The sequence below is a fragment of the Oncorhynchus nerka genome, unplaced genomic scaffold, assembly GCF_034236695.1.
Source record: "Oncorhynchus nerka isolate Pitt River unplaced genomic scaffold, Oner_Uvic_2.0 unplaced_scaffold_998, whole genome shotgun sequence".
NCBI lineage: Eukaryota > Metazoa > Chordata > Actinopteri > Salmoniformes > Salmonidae > Oncorhynchus > Oncorhynchus nerka.
Window position 1 is genome coordinate 164,871 of NW_027040300.1, and position 22,774 is coordinate 187,644.

The 22,774-nt window shown below is 43.7% G+C and overlaps 1 pseudogene; it reads left to right on the forward strand.

Moving 5' to 3' along the window:
* LOC115126011 (plasma membrane calcium-transporting ATPase 3-like) overlaps nt 1-21,515 on the forward strand; it is a 180,375-nt pseudogene extending 158,860 nt beyond the window's left edge.
* The last annotated feature ends 1,259 nt before the right edge of the window (nt 21,516-22,774 follow it).

Consider the following 22,774-nt stretch of genomic DNA (forward strand, 5'->3'; position numbering starts at 1 on the left):
GTAGATGTGATATAATTGGATGGTGAAACTTACCCTCCTGTAGATGTGATATAATTGGATGGTGAAACTTGCCCTCCTGTAGATGTGATATAATTGGATGGTGAAACTTACCCTCCTGTAGATGTGATATAATTGGATGGTGAAACTTACCCTCCTGTAGATGTGATATAATTGGATGGTGAAACTTACCCTCCTGTAGATGTGATATAATTGCATGGTGAAATTTGCCAGCCAACCAGAAAAACAAGGTGAAGCAATTGGAAGTCAGGGCAATCATAATTGTTTAAACTGTAGAAATAATGATTTGCAAGCAGAAGGCATTTAGAATTAAATGTGGCGTGGAATATATAGTTATGTGATGACAGTATTTGACATTCCTCATTTATTCTAAAAACATTATAATTTGTTGTAATAAAGTTAGATTTTTTTTAAAAAATCTAACGGATAATTTTGTTGTCCATCTTTAGAACATGTTTACCAACAAATCATTACTGTGTATCAATGTGTGTCCAGGCATCATGGACAGCACAGTGTTGGAGCTGAGGCAGGTTGTCGCGGTAACCGGAGACGGGACAAACGACGGGCCGGCACTGAAGAAGGCCGACGTGGGCTTTGCCATGGTAACGCCCTGCTCAAAGTATTATGGGTTGTCGCTGCTGAGACACTGTAGTATTATGAATGGGAAACACTAGCTTGTATTAAAGATGCGGTCACATCTATTGGCACTTTACAATGTGCAATGGAGCAGAATGATCTGTTTGCTCTTTTTAAAACTGGTTGAATGGCTGTTTTCACCCTGTTGGCACCAACAATTTACTACAGATTACATTCATTACACAGTGAACAAGTTATCTTGCCTCCAACCAAAGTCATTTGAAATTTCTCTCTCTCTCTCTCTCTCTCTCTCTCTGTCTCTCTCTCTCTCTCTCTCTCTCTCTCTCTGTCTCTCTCTGTCTGTCTCTCTCTGTCTGTCTCTCTCTCTCTCTCTCTCTCTCTGTCTGTCGCTCTGTCTGTCGCTCTGTCTGTCGCTCTGTCTGTCTGTCTGTCTCTCTCTGTCTGTCTCTCTCTGTCTGTCTCTCTCTCTCTCTCTCTCTCTCTCTCTCTGTCTGTCGCTCTGTCTGTCTGTCTGTCTGTCTGTCTGTCTGTCTGTCTGTCTGTCTGTCTGTCTGTCTGTCTGTCTGTCTGTCTGTCTGTCTCTCTCTCTCTGTGTCTCTCTCTCTCTCTCTCTCTCTCTCTCTGTCTGTCTGTCTGTCTGTCTCTCTCTCTCTCTCTCTCTCTGTCTCTCTCTCTCTCTGTCTGTCTCTCTCTCTCTCTCTGTGTGTCTCTCTCTCTCTCTCTCTCTCTCTCTCTGTTAACATTGCCAAAGCAAGAGAAGTATATAGTAAACAAAAGTGAAATAAACAATAAATATTATACTCACAAAAGATCCCAAAGAATAAAGACATTACAAATGTCATATTATGTCTATATACAGTGCTGTAACGATGTGCAAATGGTTAAAGTACAAAAGGGAAACTAAATAAACACAAATATGGGTTGTATTTACAATGGTGTTTGTTCTTCACTGGTTGCCCTTTTCTTGTGGCAACAGGTCACAAAACAGGTCACAAATCTTACTGCTGTGATGGCACACTGTGGTATTTCACCCAATAGATATGGGACTTTATCGAAACTTTCTTTCGAAATCTTTGTGGGTTTGTGTAATCTGAGGGAAATATGTCGCTAATATGGTCATACATGTCTCTCTCACCCTCTCTCTTTTGGTTTTGTCTCTCCTCGTTCTTCATATTTCTCTCTGTTTATCCCTATCAATAACTCTTCTCTCCAGGATATAGAAGGTATTAAACAATAGATCCAAGATGTAGCAGTCAGGCGTCTTTGTCTTGTCTCGTCCGATGTATATATCTTTTATATATTTTTCTTCGCAAACTTTTTCATATTTTTCCTAAACCTTGAAAATACTCTCCTGCAACCCGCCTCACCCAAAATGGCGTGGATCTTTTTCTTTGTTTTTAAAGTATTTCTATTTCCCTCCGAACTGGAATCCCTCAACTGAAGCTACCATATCAGTCAGCTAACCACTGCTAGCAGTCATCAGCTAGCCTTTAGCTCGGAAAGCTCTCGCCAGTTCGTAAAACGCGTTTTCAAACCAGAACATACCGGACCTATACTGCCGGTATGGTGCACGGAACCCCGCCGATCTTTCACGACTGAAAACCGACATAATCTGCCCGAGGATTCCAACAGGCCCCTCAGGTGCGATGTCCCCTGAAGGCCCATTCAGCTAACCACAGCCTGCTAGCTATCTATAGCATATTGGACTGTTAGCTGATCCACCGGCCAGTTTCTTGGAACACTATACCCAATTGGACTTGGACCCCTCTGCTACTTGGAACCCTATTTATTCCACGACTGGTCTATCGACGTCACCGCACGAGGAGGCAAAACAGACTTTCCCGCATCGCAACGTCCCTCTAAGGCCTTTCTGCTAGCTTGCTAGACCCGGCCTGCTAACTGCTAGCTTGCTAGCCTCGGCCTGCTAACTGCTAGCTTGCTAGACCCGCCTGCTAACTGCTAGCTTGCTAGACCCGGCCTGCTAACTGCTAGCTTGTTAGCCCCGGCCTGCTAACTGCTAGCTTGTTAGCCCCGCCTGCTAACTGCCAGCTTGCTAGCCCCGCCTGCTAACTGCTAGCTTGCTAGACCCGGCCTGCTAACTGCTAGCTTGCTAGCCTCGGCCTGCTAACTGCTAGCTTGTTAGCCCCGGCCTGCTAACTGCTAGCTTGTTAGCCCCGGCCTGCTAACTGCTAGCTTGCTAGCCTCGGCCTGCTAACTGCTAGCTTGCTAGACCCGGCCTGCTAACTGCTAGCTTGCTAGCCTCGGCCTGCTAACTGCTAGCTTGTTAGCCCCGGCCTGCTAACTGCTAGCTTGCTAGCCCCGGCCTGCTAACTGCTAGCTTGTTAGCCCCGGCCTGCTAACTGCTAGCCCTGGCCTGCTAACTGCTAGCTTGCTAGCCCTGGCCTGCTAACTGCTAGCTTGTTAGCCCTGGCCTGCTAACTGCTAGCTTGCTAGCCCCGGCCTGCTAACTGTCTGAATCGCTGTGTCCCCAGTCAGCCCAACCACTCACTGGACCCATATGTTCACTTGGCTACGCATGCCTCTCTCTAATATCAATATGCCTCGTCCATTACTGTCCTGGTTAGTGATTACTGTCTTATTTCACTGTAGAGCCTCTAGCCATGCTCAATATGCCTTAACCAACCATGTTGTTCCACCTTCTACATATGCGATGACATCACCTGGTTTAAACGTCTCTAGAGACTATATCTCTCTCATCATTACTCAATGCCCAGGTTTACCTCCATTGTACTCCCATCCTACCTTACCTTTGTCTGTACATTATGCCATGAAACCATGCTATTGTTCCCAGAAACCTGCTCCTTTTACTCTCTGTTCCGAACATGCTAGACAGCCAGTTCATATAGCATTTAGCCGCACCCTTATCCTACTCCTCCTCTGTTCCTCTGGTGATGTGGAGGTTAATCCAGGCCCTGCAGTGCCTAGCTCCACTCCCACTCCCCAGGTGCTCTCTTTTGTTGACTTCTGTAACAGTAAAAGCCTTGGTTTCATGCATGTTAACATTAGAAGCCTCCTCCCTAAGTTTGTTCTATTCACTGCTTTGGCTCACTCTGCCAACCCGGATGTCTTAGCCGTGTCTGAATACTGGCTTAGGAAAACCACCAAAAACCCTGAAATCTCCATCCCTAACTATAACATTTTCCGCCAAGATAGAACTGCCAAAGGGGGCAGTGTTGCAATCTACTGCAGAGATAGCCTGCAGAGTTCTGTATTACTATCCAGGTCTGTACCCAAACAATTTGAGCTTCTACTTCTAAAAATGCACCGTTCCAGAAACAAGTCTCTCACCGTTGCTGCATGTTATAGACCTCCTTCAGCCCCCAGCTGTGCCCTGGACACCATATGTGAATTGATTGCCCCCCATCTAGCTTCAGAGTTTGTTCTGTTAGGTGACCTAAACTGGGATATGCTTAACACCCCGGCAGTCCTACAATCTAAGCTAGATGCCCTCAATCTCACTCAAATCATCAAGGAACCCACCAGGTACAACCCTAACTCTGTAAACAAGGGCACCCTCATAGACGTCATCCTGACCAACTGGCCCTCCAAATACAACTCTGCTGTTTTCAACCAAGATCTCAGTGATCACTGCCTCATTGCCTGCATCCGTGGGTCTGCGGTCAAACGACCACCCCTCATCACTGTCAAACGCTCCCTAAAACACATCAGCGAGTAGGCCTTTCTAATCGACCTGGCCCGGGAATCCTGGAATGACATTGACCTCATCCCGTCAGCAGAGGATGCCTGGTTATTATTTAAAAGTGCCTTCCTCACCATCTTAAATATGAGTGCTCCATTGAAATAATTTAGAACTAGGAATAGATATAGTCCTTGGTTCACTCCAGATCTGTCTGCCCTTGACCAGCACAAAAACATCCTGTGGCGTTCTGCATTATTATCGAATAGCCCCCGCGATATGCAACTTTTCAGGGAAGTTAGGGACTAATATACACAGGCAGTTAGGAAAGCTAAGGCTAGCTTTTTCAAACAGAAATTTGCATCCTGTAGAACAAACTCAAAAAAGTTCTGGGACACTGTAAAGTCCATGGAGAATAAGAGCACCTCCTCCCAGCTGCCCACTGCACTGAAGATAGGAAACACTGTCACCACTGATAAATCCACTATAATTGATCATTTCAATAAGCATTTTTCTACGGCTGGCAATGATTTCCACCTGGCTACCCCTACCCCGGTCAACAGCCCTGCACTCCCCACAGCAACTCGCCCAATCCTCCCCCATTTCTCCTTCACCCAAATCCAGATAGCTGATGTTCTGAAAGAGCTGCAAAATCTGGACCCCTCAAATCAGCCGGGCTAGACAATCTGGACCGTCTCTTTTTAAAATGATCTGCCGAAATTGTTGCAACCCCTATTACTAGCCTGTTCAATCTCTCTTTCGTATCGTCTGAGATTCCCATAGATTGGAAAGCTGCCACAGTCATCTCCCTCTTCAAAGGGGGAGACACTCTAGACCCAAACTGCTACAGACCTATATCTGGCCTACCCTGCCTTTCTAGGGTCTTCGAAAGCCAAGTTAACAAACAGATCACTGACCATTTAGATTCTCACCGTACCTTCTCTATGCAATCCGGTTTCCGAGCTGATCATGGGTGCACCTCAGCCACGCTCACGGTCCTAAACGGTATCATAACCGGCATCGATAAGAGACATTACTGTGCAGCCGTATTCATTGATCTGGCTAAGGCTTTCGAATCTGTCGATCACCACATTCTTATCGGCAGACTCGACAGCCTTGGTGTCTCAAATGATTGCCTCGCTTGGTTCACCAACTACTTCTCTGATAGAGTTCAGTGTGTCAAATCGGAGGGCCTGTTGCCCGGACCTCTGGCAGTCTCTATGGGGGTGCCACAGGGTTCAATTCTCGGGCCGACTATCTTCTCTGTATACATCAATGATGTCGCTCTCGCTGCTGGTGATTCGTTGATCCACCTCTACTCAGACGACACAATTCTGCATACCTCTAGCCTTTCTTTGGACACTGTGTTAACTGACCTCCAGATGAGCTCCAATGTCATTCAACTCTCTTTCCAACTGCTCTTAAATGCAAGTAAAACTAAATGCATGCTCTTCAACCGATCGCTGCCCGCACCTTTCCGCCTATCCAGCATCAATACTCTGGACGGTTCTGAATATGTGGACAACTACAAATACCTAGGGTCTGGCTATACTGTAAACTCTCCTTCCAGACTCATATTAAACATCTCCAATCCAAAATTAAATCTAGAATCGGGTTCCTATTTTGCAACAAAGCATCCTTCACTCATGCTGCCAAACATACCCTCGTAAAACTGACTATCCTACCGATCCTCTACTTCGGCGATGTCATTTACAAAATAGCCTCCAACACTGTACTCAACAAATTGGATAATAGTCTATAACAGTGCCAAAGCCCCATATACTACCCACCATTGCAACCTGTATGCTCTCGTTGACTGGGCCTCGCTTCATACTCGTCGCCAAACCCACTGGCTCCAGGTCATCTACAAGTCTCTGCTAGGCAAAGCCCTGCATTATCTCAGCTCACTGGTCACCATAGCAGCACCCACCCGTAGCACGCGCTCCAGCAGGTATATCTCACTGGTGACCCCCAAAGCCAATTCTTCCTTTGTCCGCCTCTCCTTCCAGTTCTCTGCTGCCAATGACTGGAACGAACTGCAAAAATCTCTGAAGCTGGAGACTCATATCTCCCTCACTAGCTTTAAGCACCAGCTGTCAGACCAGATCACAGATCACTGCACCTGTACATAGCTCATCTGTAAATTGCTCATCCAACTACCTCATCCCCATACTGTATTTATTTATTTATTTATCTTGCTTTCTTGCACCCCAGTATCTTTACTTGCACATTCATCTTCTGCACATCCTACCATTCCAGTGTTTAATTGCTATATTGTAATTACTTTGCCACCATGGCCTATTTATTGCCTTACCTCTCTTATCCTACCTCATTTGCACATGCTGTATATAGATTTTTCTACTGTATTGTTGACTGTATGTTTGTTTATCCCATGTGTAACTGTGTTGTTGTTTGTGTCAAACTGCTTTGCTTTATTCTTGGGCAGGTCGCAGTTGCAAATGAGACCTTGTTCTCAACTAGCCTACCTGGTTAAATAAAGGTGAAATAAATTAAATTCCCTCCCCAGGATATAGCCGGTATTAAACCATACCTCTCTCTCTCTGCAGGGTTCAGCTGGTATTAAACCATACCTCTTCTCTCTCTGCAGGGTTCAGCTGGTATTAAACCATACCTCTTCTCTCTCTGCAGGGTTCAGCTGGTATTAAACCATACCTCTCTCTCTGCAGGGTTCAGCTGGTATTAAACCATACCTCTTCTCTCTCTGCAGGGTTCAGCCGGTATTAAACCATACCTCTTCTCTCTCTGCAGGGTTCAGCTGGTATTAAACCATACCTCTTCTCTCTGCAGGGTTCAGCTGGTATTAAACCATACCTCTTCTCTCTGCAGGGTTCAGCTGGTATTAAACCATACCTCTTCTCTCTCTGCAGGGTTCAGCCGGTATTAAACCATACCTCTCTCGCTGCAGGGTTCAGCTGGTATTAAACCATACCTCTCTCTCTGCAGGGTTCAGCCGGTATTAAACCATACCTCTTCTCTCTGCAGGGTTCAGCCGATATTAAACCATACCTCTCTCTCTGCAGGGTTCAGCTGGTATTAAACCATTCCTCTTTTCTCTGCAGGGTTCAGCTGGTATTAAACCATACCTCTTCTCTCTGCAGGGTTCAGCTGGTATTAAACCATACCTCTTCTCTCTGCAGGGTTCAGCCGGTATTAAACCATACCTCTACTCTCTGCAGGGTTCAGCTGGTTTTAAACCATACCTCTTCTCTCTGCAGGGTTCAGCCGGTATTAAACCATACCTCTTCTCTCTGCAGGGTTCAGCCGGTTGCGTCTACATCATCTTCTTCTCTGCAGGGTTCAGCTGGTGTGGGGGATTAAACCATCTCCACCTCTTCTCTCTCTCTGCAGGGTTCAGCTGGTATTAAACCATGCCTCTTCTCTCTGCAGGGTATAGCATCACACAGGTAATAAACAGACTGTGGCCAAGGAGGCGTGTGACATCATATTAACGGACGATAACTTCAGTAGCATAGTGAAGGTAACTGTGATGTGGGGAGGAACGGGGCCTGCATCACACAGGTAACAGCATCTCCAAGTTCCTCCAGTTCCAGCTGACTGTCAACGTGGTGGCTGTCATAGTGGCCTTCACTGGGGCCTGCATCACACAGGTAACAAACACACACTCACACACAAATGCACACACACATTGTGGGTGTCAACAGTGACTTTTCACACATTCTCACACACAAAATGCACACACACACATTGTGGGTGTCAACTCCCCCCCCCCCAGGACTCTCCTCTGAAAGCAGTCCAGATGTTATGGGTTAACCTCATCATGGATACCTTCGCCTCTCTTGCCCTAGCAACAGAACCACCCACAGAGTCCCTGTTGCTACGTAAAACCCTACGGCCGCAACAACCCTCTCATCTCTTGACGATGTTGAAGAACATCCTGGGCCACGGGGTCTACCAGCTCATCATTATCTTTAGTCTCCTGTTTATAGGTACACACACACACACTTTTTCTCTCCTCCTATTTCTTCCTATCCATTACTTTCATTCTCCTCCCTGTCCTCATTCATATTCTTGGCTACAGTTCTCTTTTCCATAAGAACTTAATCATTTTTGACAGTTTATCTCTCCTCTTCCCTCCCTTTCCTCTCCTTCTCTCCTCTCTCCCTCCCCTTCCTCCTCTCCCTCTCCACTCTACTCCTCTCTACCCTCCTTTACTCTTCCCTCTCCACTCTCCTCCTCTCTACCCTCTCCCTTCCTCTCTCCTCTCCTCCCTCTCCTCTCCTCTCTCTCTCTCCTCCTCTCTACCCTCTCCCTTCCTCTCTCCTCTCTCCTCCCTCTCCTCTCTCCTCTCTCCTCTCTCCTCCCTCTCCTCTCCTCTCCACTCTCCTCCTCCTCTCTCCTCTCTACCCTCTCCTCTCCTCTCTCCTCTCTCCTCCCTCTCCTCTCCTCCCTCCTTTAGGAGAGCGTATCTTCAACATAGACAGTGGTCGTAAAGCTCCTCTCCACTCCCCTCCGTCAGAACACTACACCATCATTTTCAACACCTTCGTCCTCATGCAGCTCTTTAATGAGATCAACGCCAGGAAGATCCACGGAGAGAGGAACGTCTTCGACGGAATCTTCTCTAACCCAATCTTCTGTTCCATAGTGTTCGGAACCTTAGTTATCCAGGTAGGAACCTTAGTTATCCAGGTAGGAACCTTAGTTATCCAGGTAGGACACACGCACGCACACGCACGCACACACTGACACACACACTGACACGGACACATGGACACACACGCACACACACTGACACGCACGCCTGGACACATGGAAACACTGACACACACGCACACACACTGACACACACGTATGCACGGACGTGCGTGAAGTGAAGTGGAAGGTACCCTGGCCAACTGTAAGTGCTGTTATTGTGAAGTGGAAGGTACCCTGGCCAACTGTAAGTGCTGTTATTGTGAAGTGGAAGGTACCCTGGCCAACTGTAAGTGCTGTTATTGTAAAGTGGAAGGTGCCCTGAAGAGTGGAGGCTGTTATAGCAGCAATGTTCCAACATCTAGTGGAAAGCCTTCCCAGAAGAGTGGAGGCTGTTATAGCAGCAATGTTCCAACATCTAGTGGAAAGCCTTCCCAGAAGAGTGGAGGCTGTTATAGCAGCAATGTTCCAACATCTAGTGGAAAGCCTTCCCAGGAGAGTGGAGGCTGTTATAGCAGCAATGTTCCAACATCTAGTGGAAAGCCTTCCCAGAAGAGTGGAGGCTGTTATAGCAGCAATGTTCCAACATCTAGTGGAAAGCCTTCCCAGAAGAGTGGAGGCTGTTATAGCAGCAATGTTCCAACATCTAGTGGAAAGCCTTCCCAGGAGAGTGGAGGCTGTTATAGCAGCAAAGGGGGGACCAACTCCATATTAATGCCCATGATTTTGGAATTAAATAAAAATGTTTTATTTCACCTTTATTTAACCAGGTAGGCCAGATCACCTTTATTTAACCAGGTAGGCCAGATCACCTTTATTTAACCAGGTAGGCCAGATCACCTTTATTTAACCAGGTAGGCCAGATCACCTTTATTTAACCAGGTAGGCCAGATCACCTTTATTTAACCAGGTAGACCAGATCACCTTTATTTAACCAGGTAGGCCAGATCACCTTTATTTAACCAGGTAGGCCAGATCACCTTTATTTAACCAGGTAGGCCAGATCACCTTTATTTAACCAGGTAGACGCCAGATCACCTTTATTTAACCAGGTAGACGCCAGATCACCTTTATTTAACCAGGTAGACCAGATCACCTTTATTTAACCAGGTAGACCAGATCACCTTTATTTAACCAGGTAGACCAGATCACCTTTATTTAACCAGGTAGACTAGATCACCTTTATTTAACCAGGTAGACCAGATCACCTTTATTTAACCAGGTAGACCAGATCACCTTTATTTAACCAGGTAGACCAGATCACCTTTATTTAACCAGGTAGGCCAGATCACCTTTATTTAACCAGGTAGACCAGATCACCTTTATTTAACCAGGTAGACCAGATCACCTTTATTTAACCAGGTAGACCAGATCACCTTTATTTAACCAGGTAGGCCAGATCACCTTTATTTAACCAGGTAGACCAGATCACCTTTATTTAACCAGGTAGACCAGATCACCTTTATTTAACCAGGTAGACCAGATCACCTTTATTTAACCAGGTAGACCAGATCACCTTTATTTAACCAGGTAGACCAGATCACCTTTATTTAACCAGGTTCACCTTTATTTAACCAGGTAGACCAGATCACCTTTATTTAACCAGGTAGGCCAGATCACCTTTATTTAACCAGGTAGACCAGATCACCTTTATTTAACCAGGTAGACCAGATCACCTTTATTTAACCAGGTAGACCAGATCACCTTTATTTAACCAGGTAGACCAGATCACCTTTATTTAACCAGGTAGGCCAGATCACCTTTATTTAACCAGGTAGACCAGATCACCTTTATTTAACCAGGTAGACCAGATCACCTTTATTTAACCAGGTAGACCAGATCACCTTTATTTAACCAGGTAGACCAGATCACCTTTATTTAACCAGGTAGACCAGATCACATTTATTTAACCAGGTAGACCAGATCACCTTTATTTAACCAGGTAGACCAGATCACATTTATTTAACCAGGTAGGCCAGATCACCTTTATTTAACCAGGTAGGCCAGATCACCTTTATTTAACCAGGTAGACCAGATCACCTTTATTTAACCAGGTAGGCCAGATCACCTTTATTTAACCAGGTAGACACCTTTATTTAACCAGGTAGACCAGATCACCTTTATTTAACCAGGTAGACCAGATCACCTTTATTTAACCAGGTAGACCAGATCACCTTTATTTAACCAGGTAGACCAGATCACCTTTATTTAACCAGGTAGACCAGATCACATTTATTTAACCAGGTAGGCCAGATCACCTTTATTTAACCAGGTAGGCCAGATCACCTTTATTTAACCAGGTAGACCAGATCACCTTTATTTAACCAGGTAGGCCAGATCACCTTTATTTAACCAGGTAGACCAGATCACCTTTATTTAACCAGGCAGACCACCTTTATTTAACCAGGTAGACCAGATCACCTTTATTTAACCAGGTAGACCAGATCACCTTTATTTAACCAGGTAGACCAGATCACCATTATTTAACCAGGTAGACCAGATCACCTTTATTTAACCAGGTAGACCAGATCACCTTTATTTAACCAGGTAGACCAGATCACCTTTATTTAACCAGGTAGGCCAGATCACCTTTATTTAACCAGGTAGACCAGATCACCTTTATTTAACCAGGTAGACCAGATCACCTTTATTTAACCAGGTAGACCAGATCACCTTTATTTAACCAGGTAGACCAGATCACCTTTATTTAACCAGGTAGACCAGATCACCTTTATTTAACCAGGTAGACCAGATCACCTTTATTTAACCAGGTAGACCAGATCACCTTTATTTAACCAGGTAGGCCAGTTGAGAACAAGTTCTCATTTACAACTGTGACCTGGCCAAGATAAAGCATAGCAGTGAGACACAAACAACAACACAGTTACACATGGAATAAACAAAACACAGTCAATAATACAGTAGAACAAAAGAAAACAAAAAGTCTATATACAGACTGCAGGTGTCCACGTCCTGTTGGTATTGTATGTTATGTTCCCTAGGTGGTGATCGTCCAGTGGGGAGGCAAGCCGTTCAGCTGTGCTCCTCTCAGCGTGGAACAGTGGCTCTGGTGTCTGTTCGTTGGAGTGGGAGAACTACTCTGGGGACAGGTCAGTGTGTGTGTTAATGATGTACGGGTCAGCTGTTTGCTAATAACCCATCCGCAAACCACCTGACTATAGGTTATGTGATAAAGTCCAAATCTGGGGCCCGCACCCAACCCTAACCCTAACCCCTAGCCCTAACCTCAACCTAGCCCCAACCATAACCCTAACCCCAACCCTAACCCCAACCCCAACCCTAACCCTAGCCATAGCCTCAACCTCAACCCTAGCCCCAACCATAACCCTAACCCCAACCCTAACCCCAACCCTAACCCCTAGCCATAACCTCAACCTCAAGCCCCAATCCTAACCCCAACCCCAACCCTAACCCCAACCCTAACCCTTACCCATACCTAACCTCAACCCTAATCCTAACCCAACCCCCAACCCTAACCCCAACCCTAACTCAAACCCCAACCCTTACCCCAACCCCCCAACCCTAACCCCAACCCTAACCCAGCCCTAACCCTAACCCCAACCCTAACCTCTAACCCCAAAGCCCTAACCCTAAACCCAACCCTAACCCAAACCCCTAACCCTAACCCCAACCCTAACCCTAACCCCTAACCCCATCCCTAACCCCAACCCTAACCCCAGCCCTAACCCCTAACCCTAACCCCAGCCCGAACCCTAACCCTAACCCTAACCCCTAACCCTAACCCTTACCCTAACCCCAACCCTAACCCCTAACCCTAACCCTAATGCCTAACCCTAACCCTAACCCCAGCCCTAACCCTAATCCCTAACCCTAACCCCTAACCCGCTAATATAGAAAATGCACTGTAGTCATAGATAGAGGAACATCTTTTTAGACAGGCCTATTAGACAGGCCTATTAGACAGGCCTTTTAGACAGGCCTATTAGACAGGCCTTTTAGACAGGCCTATTAGACAGGCCTTTTAGACAGGCCTATTAGACAGGCCTATTAGACAGGCCTTTTAGACAGGCCTATTAGACAGGCCTATTAGACAGGCCTATTAGACAGGCCTATTAGACAGGCCTATTAGACAGGCCTATTATACAGGCCTTTTAGACAGGCCTTTTAGACAGGCCTATTAGGCAGACCTATTAGACAGGCCTATTAGACAGGCCTTTTAGACAGGCCTATTAGACAGGCCTATTAGACAGTGTGTGTGTAATGCATTACTTGTGTGTAGAATAGTACCACCTTTTTCGTCTGACGTGCTTTTACACCTGCATTGTTTGCTGTTTGGGGTTTTAGGCTGGGTTTCTGTACAGCACTTTGAGATATCAGCTGATGTACGAAGGGCTATATAAATAAATTTGATTTGATTTGATTTTGACTGTCTCTGTGTACATTGTCGGGGGACAGGTGATCGCCACGGTTCCCAGCGACCAATTACCATGTCTGAAGGAGGCGGGGGCAGCGATGGCGGCGGTGGAGGAAGAGGAAGAGATGGACGAAGGAGACGAAGAGGGAGAGATTGACTGTGCTGAGAGAGAGCTACGACGAGGACAGATACTGTGGTGTAGAGGACTAAACCGCATACAGACACAGGTATCATATCTTTACTCTCTGTGTCTCTCTGTGTCTCTCTCTCTCTGTCTATCTCTCTACGTCTCTCTCTCTGTCTCTCTCTTTCTCTCTGTCTCTCTCTCTGTCTGTCTCTCTATGTCTATCTCTCTGTGTCTCTGTCTGTCTCTGTGTCTCTCTCTCTTTCTCTCTGTCTCTCTCTCTCTGTCTGTCTCTCTGTCTCTCTCTCTGTCTCTCTGTCTCTCTGTCTCTCTCTCTCTCTCTCTGTCTGTCTCTGTCTGTCTCTGTGTCTGTCTCTCTGTGTCTCTGTCTGTCTCTTTGTCTCTCTCTTTCTCTCTGTCTCTCTCTCTGTCTGTCTGTCTCTATGTCTCTCTCTCTGTCTCTCTGTATCTCTCTATGTCTGTCTCTCTGTGTCTCTGTCTCTGTCTCTCTCTCTCTCTGTCTGTCTCTCTATCTCTCTGTCTCTCTCTCTGTCTATCTCTCTCTCTGTCTGTCTCTCTGTCTCTCTGTCTATCTCTGTCTCTCTGTCTGTCTCTGTCTTTCTCTCTGTGTCTCTCTGTGTGTCTCTCTGTGTCTCTTTGTGTCTCTCTCTGTGTCTCTCTGTCTCTCTCTCTGTGTGCCTATCTGTGTCTCTCTGTGTCTCTCTGTGTCTGTCTCTCTCTGTGTCTGTCTCTCTTTGTCTCTCTGTGTCTCTCTGTGTCTCTCTGTGTCTCTCTGTGTCCCTCTGTGTCTCTCTGTGTCTCTCTCTGTGTGCCTATCTGTGTCTCTCTTTGTCTCTCTGTGTCTCTCTGTGTCTCTCTGTGTCCCTCTGTGTCTCTCCGTGTCTCTTTATCGGTACTCTTTATAACTCTTTAAAGTATGGTATTGTAGTTTAGGTTTAAAAAGTTTTACTTCACTATTTAAAGCTGCAATATTGGGCGTCCCTACCAAATTCATATAGAATTGTGAGTTATAGATCTGTCATTCTCATTGAAAGTAAGTCTAAGCGGTAGATCTGTTCTATATGCTCTATTTCTATGCTTCCTGTTCTTAAGTTTAGTTTTTGTGTCTTTTACATTCAGCTTCAAACGGCTGAAAATATAGGTTATTTTTTGTTTTTTAAAAGACATTTCACAGCGATTGAGATGGTACAATGATTCTCTACACTCAGTGATTTTGTTTTGTCACATCATCTGAAATTAGGTGAAATAATATAATTTTTGTAACCAGGAAATGGTGGCACAATTTCTGCATAGTACACCTTTAAAGCAAAGCAGTTGCATAGTATTATAGGCAAAGTTAAATATAGTAAAATAATTGGTCTGATTAAATTGATAGAATTCTATATCAATCATATTACACTGATCAAAAATATAAACGCAACATGCAACAATTTCAAAGATTTTACTGAGTTACAGTTATTTTAAGGATATCAGTCAATTTAAATAAATTCATTAGGCCCTAATTCTATGTATTTCACATGTTGAGAATAGGTTGGTATATAGACCGACTGATAGCTAGCTGTAGACCGACTGATAGCTAGCTGTAGACCTACTGATAGCTGTAGAATAGGTTTGTATGTAGACCTACTGATAGCTAGCTGTAGACCTACTGATAGCTAGCTGTAGACCTACTGATAGCTAGCTGTAGACCTACTGATAGCTGTAGAATAGGTTTGTATGTAGACCTACTGATAGCTAGCTGTAGACCTACTGATAGCTAGCTGTAGATCTACTGATAGATTTAGAATAGGTTTGTATGTAGACCTACTATTAGCTGTAGAATAGGTTTGTATGTAGACCTACTGATAGCTATAGAATAGGTTTGTATGTAGACCTACTGATAGCTAGCTGTATACCTACTGATAGCTATAGAATAGGTTTGTATGTAGACCTACTAATAGCTAGCTGTAGAATAGGTTTCTATATAGACCTACTGATAGCTAGCTGTAGAATAGGTTTGTATATAGACCTACTGATAGCTAGCTGTAGAATAGGTTTGTATGTAGACCCACTGATAGCTAGCTGTAGATCTACTGATAGATGTAGAATAGGTTTGTATGTAGACCTACTGACAGCTGTAGAATTTTATGTAGACCTACTGATAGCTAGCTGTAGATCTACTGATAGCTAGCTATAGAATAGGTTTGTATGTAGACCTACTGATAGCTAGCTGTATACCTACTGATAGATATCTGTAGAATAGGTTTGTATGTAGACCTACTGATAGCTAGCTGTAGACCTACTGACAGCTAGCTGTAGAATAGGTTTGAATGTAGACCTACTGATAGCTGTAGAATAGGTTTGTATGTAGACCTACTGAAAGCTAGCTGTAGAATAGGTTTGTATATAGACCTACTGATAGCTAGCTGTAGACCTACTGATAGCTAGCTGTAGAATAGGTTTGTATGTAGACCTACTGATAGGTAGCTGTAGAATTGTATGTAGACCTACTGATAGCTAGCTGTAGATCTACTGATAGCTAGCTGTAGAATAGGTTTGAATGTAGACCTACTGATAGCTCGCTGTAGAACTACTGATAGCTAGCTGTAGAATAGGTTTGTATGTAGACCTACTGATAGGTAGCTGTAGAATTGTATGTAGACCTACTGATAGCTAGCTGTAGATCTACTGATAGCTAGCTGTAGAATAGGTTTGAATGTAGACCTACTGATAGCTCGCTGTAGAACTACTGATAGCTAGCTGTAGACCTACTGATAGCTGTAGAATAGGTTTGTATATAGACCTACTGATAGCTAGTTGTAGACCTACTGATAGCTAGCTGTAGAATAGGTTTGTATGTAGACCTACTGATATCTAGCTGTAGAAAGGTTTGTATGTATACCTACTAATAGCTAGCTGTAGAATAGGTTTGTATGTAGACCTACTGATATCTAGCTGTAGAATAGGTTTGTATATAGACCTACTGATAGCTAGCTGTAGACCTACTGATAGCTAGCTGTAGAATAGGTTTGTATATAGACATACTGATAGGTAGCTGTAGAATAGGTTTGTATGTAGACCTACTGATAGCTAGCTGTAGAATAGGTTTGTATGTAGACCTACTGATAGCTAGCTGTAGAATAGGTTTGTATGTAGACCTACTGATAGCTAGCTGTAGAATAGGTTTGTATGTAGACCTACTGATAGCTAGCTGTAGAATTGGTTTTAATATAGACCTACTTATAGCTAGCTGTAGAATAGGTTTGTATATAGACCTACTGATAGCTAGCTGTAGACCTACTGATAGCAAGCTGTAGAATAGGTTTGTATATAGACCTACTGATAGGTAGCTGTAGAATAGGTTTGTATGTAGACCTACTGATAGCTAGCTGTAGAATAGGTTTGTATGTAGACCTACTGATAGCTAGCTGTAGAATAGGTTTGTATGTAGACCTACTGATAGCTAGATGTAGACCTACTGATAGCTAGCTGTAGAATAGGTTTGTATGTAGACCTACTGATAGCTAGCTGTAGAATTGGTTTTAATATAGACCTACTGATAGCTAGCTGTAGAATAGGTTTGTATATAGACCTACTGATAGCTAGCTGTAGACCTACTAATAGATGTAGAATAGGTTTGTATGTAGACCTACTGACAGCTGTAGAATTGTATGTAGACCTACTGATAGCTAGCTGTAGATCTACCATTAGCTAGCTGTAGAATAGGTTAGTATGTAGACCTACTGATAGCTAGCTGTATACCTACTGATAGATAGCTGTAGAATAGGTTTGTATGTAGACCTACTGATAGCTAGCTGTAGACCTACTGATAGCTAGCTGTAGAATAGGTTTGAATGTAGACCTACTGATAGCGAGCTATAGAATAGGTTTGTATATAGACCTACTGATATCTAGCTGTAGAATAGGTTTGTATGTATACCTACTAATAGCTAGCTGTAGAATAGGTTTGTATGTAGACCTACTGATATCTAGCTGTAGAATAGGTTTGTATATAGACCTACTGATAGCTAGCTGTAGACTTACTGATAACTAGCTGTAGAATAGGTTTGTATGTAGACCTACTGATAGCTAGCTGTAGAATAGGTTTGTATGTAGACCTACTGATAGTGAGCTAGAGCATAGGTTTGTATATAGACCTACTGATATCTAGCTGTAGAATAGGTTTGTATGTATACCTACTAATAGCTAGCTGTAGAATAGGTTTGTATGTAGACCTACTGATATCTAGCTGTAGAATAGGTTTGTATATAGACCTACTGATAGCTAGCTGTAGAATATGTTTGTATATAGACCTACTGATAGCTAGCTGTAGAATAGGTTTGTATATAGACATACTGATAGGTAGCTGTAGAATAGGTTTGTATGTAGACCTACTGATAGCTAGCTGTAGAATAGGTTTGTATGTAGACCTACTGATAGCTAGCTGTAGAATAGGTTTGTATGTAGACCTACTGATAGCTAGATGTAGACCTACTGATAGCTAGCTGTAGAATAGGTTTGTATGTAGACCTACTGATAGCTAGCTGTAGAATTGGTTTTAATATAGACCTACTGATAGCTAGCTGTAGAATAGGTTTGTATATAGACCTACTGATAGGTAGCTGTAGAATAGGTTTGTATGTAGACCTACTGATAGCTAGCTGTAGAATAGGTTTGTATGTAGACCTACTGATAGCTAGCTGTAGAATAGGTTTGTATGTAGACCTACTGATAGCTAGATGTAGACCTACTGATAGCTAGCTGTAGAATAGGTTTGTATGTAGACCTACTGATAGCTAGCTGTAGAATTGGTTTTAATATAGACCTACTGATAGCTAGCTGTAGAATAGGTTTGTATATAGACCTACTGATAGCTAGCTGTAGAATAGGTTTGTATATAGACCTACTGATAGCTAGCTGTAGACCTACTAATAGATGTAGAATAGGTTTGTATGTAGACCTACTGACAGCTGTAGAATTGTATGTAGACCTACTGATAGCTAGCTGTAGATCTACCATTAGCTAGCTGTAGAATAGGTTAGTATGTAGACCTACTGATAGCTAGCTGTAGACCTACTGATAGCTAGCTGTAGAATAGGTTTGTATGTAGACCTACTGATAGCTAGATGTAGACCTACTGATAGCTAGCTGTAGAATAGGTTTGTATGTAGACCTACTGATAGCTAGATGTAGACCTACTGATAGCTAGCTGTAGAATAGGTTTGTATGTAGACCTACTGATAGCTAGCTGTAGAATTGGTTTTAATATAGACCTACTGATAGCTAGCTGTAGAATAGGTTTGTATATAGACCTACTGATAGCTAGCTGTAGACCTACTAATATATGTAGAATAGGTTTGTATGTAGACCTACTGACAGCTGTAGAATTGTATGTAGACCTACTGATAGCTAGCTGTAGATCTACCATTAGCTAGCTGTAGAATAGGTTAGTATGTAGACCTACTGATAGCTAGCTGTATACCTACTGATAGCTAGCTGTAGAATAGGTTTGTATGTAGACCTACTGATAGCTAGCTGTAGACCTACTGATAGCTAGCTGTAGAATAGGTTTGTATGTAGACCTACTGATAGCTAGCTGTAGACCTACTGATAGCTAGCTGTAGACCTACTGATAGCTGTAGAATAGGTTTGTATATAGACCTACTGATAGCTAGCTGTAGACCTACTGATAGCTAGCTGTAGAATAGGTTTGTATGTAGACCTACTGATAGCGAGCTATAGAATAGGTTTGTATATAGACCTACTGATATCTAGCTGTAGAATATGTTTGTATGTATACCTACTAATAGCTAGCTGTAGAATAGGTTTGTATGTAGACCTACTGATATCTAGCTGTAGAATAGGTTTGTATATAGACCTACTGATAGCTAGCTGTAGACTTACTGATAGCTAGCTGTAGAATAGGTTTGTATATAGACCTACTGATAGGTAGCTGTAGAATAGGTTTGTATGTAGACCTACTGATAGCTAGCTGTAGAATAGGTTTGTATGTAGACCTACTGATAGCTAGATGTAGACCAACTGATATCTAGCTGTAGACCTACTGATAGCTAGCTGTAGAATTGGTTTTAATATAGACCTACTGATATCTAGCTGTAGAATAGGTTAGTATGTAGACCTACTGATAGCTAGCTGTATACCTACTGATAGCTAGCTGTAGAATAGGTTTGTATGTAGACCTACTGATAGCTAGCTGTAGACCTACTGATAGCTGTAGAATAGGTTTGTATATAGACCTACTGATAGCTAGCTGTAGACCTACTGATAGCTAGCTGTAGAATAGGTTTGTATGTAGACCTACTGATAGCGAGCTATAGAATAGGTTTGTATATAGACCTACTGATATCTAGCTGTAGAATAGGTTTGTATGTATACCTACTAATAGCTAGCTGTAGAATAGGTTTGTATGTAGACCTACTGATATCTAGCTGTAGAATAGGTTTGTATATAGACCTACTGATAGCTAGCTGTAGACTTACTGATAGCTAGCTGTAGAATAGGTTTGTATATAGACCTACTGATAGGTAGCTGTAGAATAGGTTTGTATGTAGACCTACTGATAGCTAGCTGTAGAATAGGTTTGTATGTAGACCTACTGATAGCTAGATGTAGACCAACTGATATCTAGCTGTAGACCTACTGATAGCTAGCTGTAGAATTGGTTTTAATATAGACCTACTGATATCTAGCTGTAGAATAGGTTTGTATGTAGACCTACTGATAGATATCTGTAGAATAGGTTGGTATTTAAAAACGTTTAAATCACCTTTAGTTAACCAGGTAGGCTAGTTGAGAGCATGTTCTCATTTGCAACTGCGACCTGGCCAAGATAAAAGCAAAGCAGTTCGACACAAACAACAACACAGAATTACACATGGAATAAACAAACATATAGTTAAAAATCTATATACAGCATGTGCAAATGAGGTAGGATAAGAGACGTAAGGCAATGAATAGGCCATGGTGGCAAAGTAATTACAGTATAGCAATTAAACACTGGAATGGTAGGATGTGCAGAAGATGAATGTGCAAGTAGAGATACTGGGGTGCAAGAAAGCAAGATAAATAAATAAATAAATACAGTATGGGGATGAGGTAGTTGGATGGGCTGTTTACAGATGGGCTATGTACAGGTGCATTGATCTGTGAGCTGCTCTGACAGCTGGTGCTTAAATCTAGTGAGGGAGATATGAGTCTCCAGCTTCAGAGATTTTTGCAGTTCGTTCCAGTCATTGGAAGCAGAGAACTGGAAGGAGGGGCGGCCAAAGGAAGAATTGGCTTTGGGGTGACCAGTGAGATATACCTGCTGGAGCACGTGCTACGGGTGGGTGATGCTATGGTGACCAGTGAGCTGAGATAAGCAGAGACTTGTAGATGACCTGGAGCCAGTGGGTTTGGCGATGAGTATGAAGCGAAGGCCAGCCAACGAGAGCATACAGGTCACAGTGGTGGGTAGTATATATGGCTTTGGTGACAAAACGGATGGCACTGTGATAGACTATTATCCAATTTGTTGAGTACAGTGTTGGAGACTATTTTGTAAATGACATGGCCGAAGTCGAGGATCGGCAGGATGTTTTACGAGGGTATGTTTGGCAACATGAGTGAAGGATGCTTTGTTGCGAAGTAGGAAGCCAATTCTAGATTTAATTTTGGATTGGAGATGTTTAATGTGAGTCTGTAAGGAGAGTTTACAGTCTAACCAGACACCTAGGTATTTGTAGATGTCCACATATTCTAAGTCAGAACCGTCCAGAGTAGTGATGCTGGTCGGGCGGGCAGGTGCGGGCAGCGATCGGTTGAAAGAGCATGCATTTAGTTTTACTTGCATTTAAGAGCAGTTTGAGGCCACGGAAGGAGAGTTGTATGGCATTGAAGCCCGTCTGGAGGTTTGTGAACACAGTGTCCAAAGAAGGGCCAGAAGTATACAGAATGGTGTCGTCTGCGTAGAGGTGGATGAAAGTATCATCAGCAGCAAGAGCGACATCATTGATGTATACAGAGAAGAGAGTCGGCCCGAGAATTGAACCCTGTGGCACACTCATAGAGACTGCCAGAGGTCCGGACAACAGGTCCTCCGATTTGACCTACTGAACTCTGTCTGAGAAGTAGTTGGTGAACCAGGCAAGGCAGTCATTTGAGAAACCAAAGCTGTTGAGTCTGCCGATAAGAATGCGGTGATTGACAGAGTCGAAAGCCTTGGCCAGGTTGATGAATAGGGCTGCACAGTGTTGTATTTTATCGATGCCGGTTATGGTATGATTTAAGACCTTGAGCGTGGCTGAGGTGCACCCATGACCAGCTCGAAAACCAGATTGCATAGCGGAGAAGGTAGGTTGGATTCGAAATGGCTTTTGAAGACCTTGGAAAGGCAGGGTAGGATAGATATAGGTCTGTAATAGTTTGGGTCTAGAGTGTCCCCCTTTGAAGAGGGGATGACCGCGGCAGATTTCAATCTTTGGGGATCTCAAACGATACAGAAGAGAGGTTAAACAGACTAGTAATAGGGGTTGCAAAAATTGCGGCTGATAGTTTTAGAAAGAAAGGGTCCAGATTGTTTTGTAGGGGTCCAGATTTAGCAGGTCTTTCAGAACATCGGCTATCTGGATTTGGGTGAAGGAGAAATGGGGAGGCTTGGGCAAGTTGCTGTGGGGGGTGCAGGGCTGTTGACCAGGGTAGGGGTAGCCAGGTGGAAAGCATGGCCGGCCATAGAAAAATGGTTATTGAAATTCTCGATTATCGTAGATTTATCGGTGGTGACAGTGTTTCCTAGCCTCAGTGCAGTGGTCAGCTATGAGGAGGTGCTCTTAGTCTCCATGGACTTTACAGTGTCCCAGAACCTTTTGGAGTTTGTGCTACAGGATGCAAATTTCTGCTAACCTTTTAAAATTTCTGCTTGAAAAAGCTAGCCTTTGCTGTTCCTAACTTCCCTGAAAAGTTGCATATCGTGGGGGTTATTCGATGCTAATGCTGTACGCCACAGGATGTTTTTGTGCTGGTCAAGGGCAGTCAGGTCTGGAGTGAACCAAGGGCTGTATATTTTCTTCGTTCTACATATTTTGAGTGGGGCACGCTTATTTAAGATGGTGAGGAAATAACATTTAAAGAACGACAAGGCATCCTCTACTGACGGAAGAAGGTCAATATCCTTCCAGGATACCCGGGCCAGGTCGATTAGAAAGGCCTGCTCACTGAAGTTTTTTAGGGAGTGTTTGACAGTGATGAGGGGTGGTCGTTTGACCGCGGACCCATTACGGACGCAGGCAATGAGGCAGTGATCGCTGAG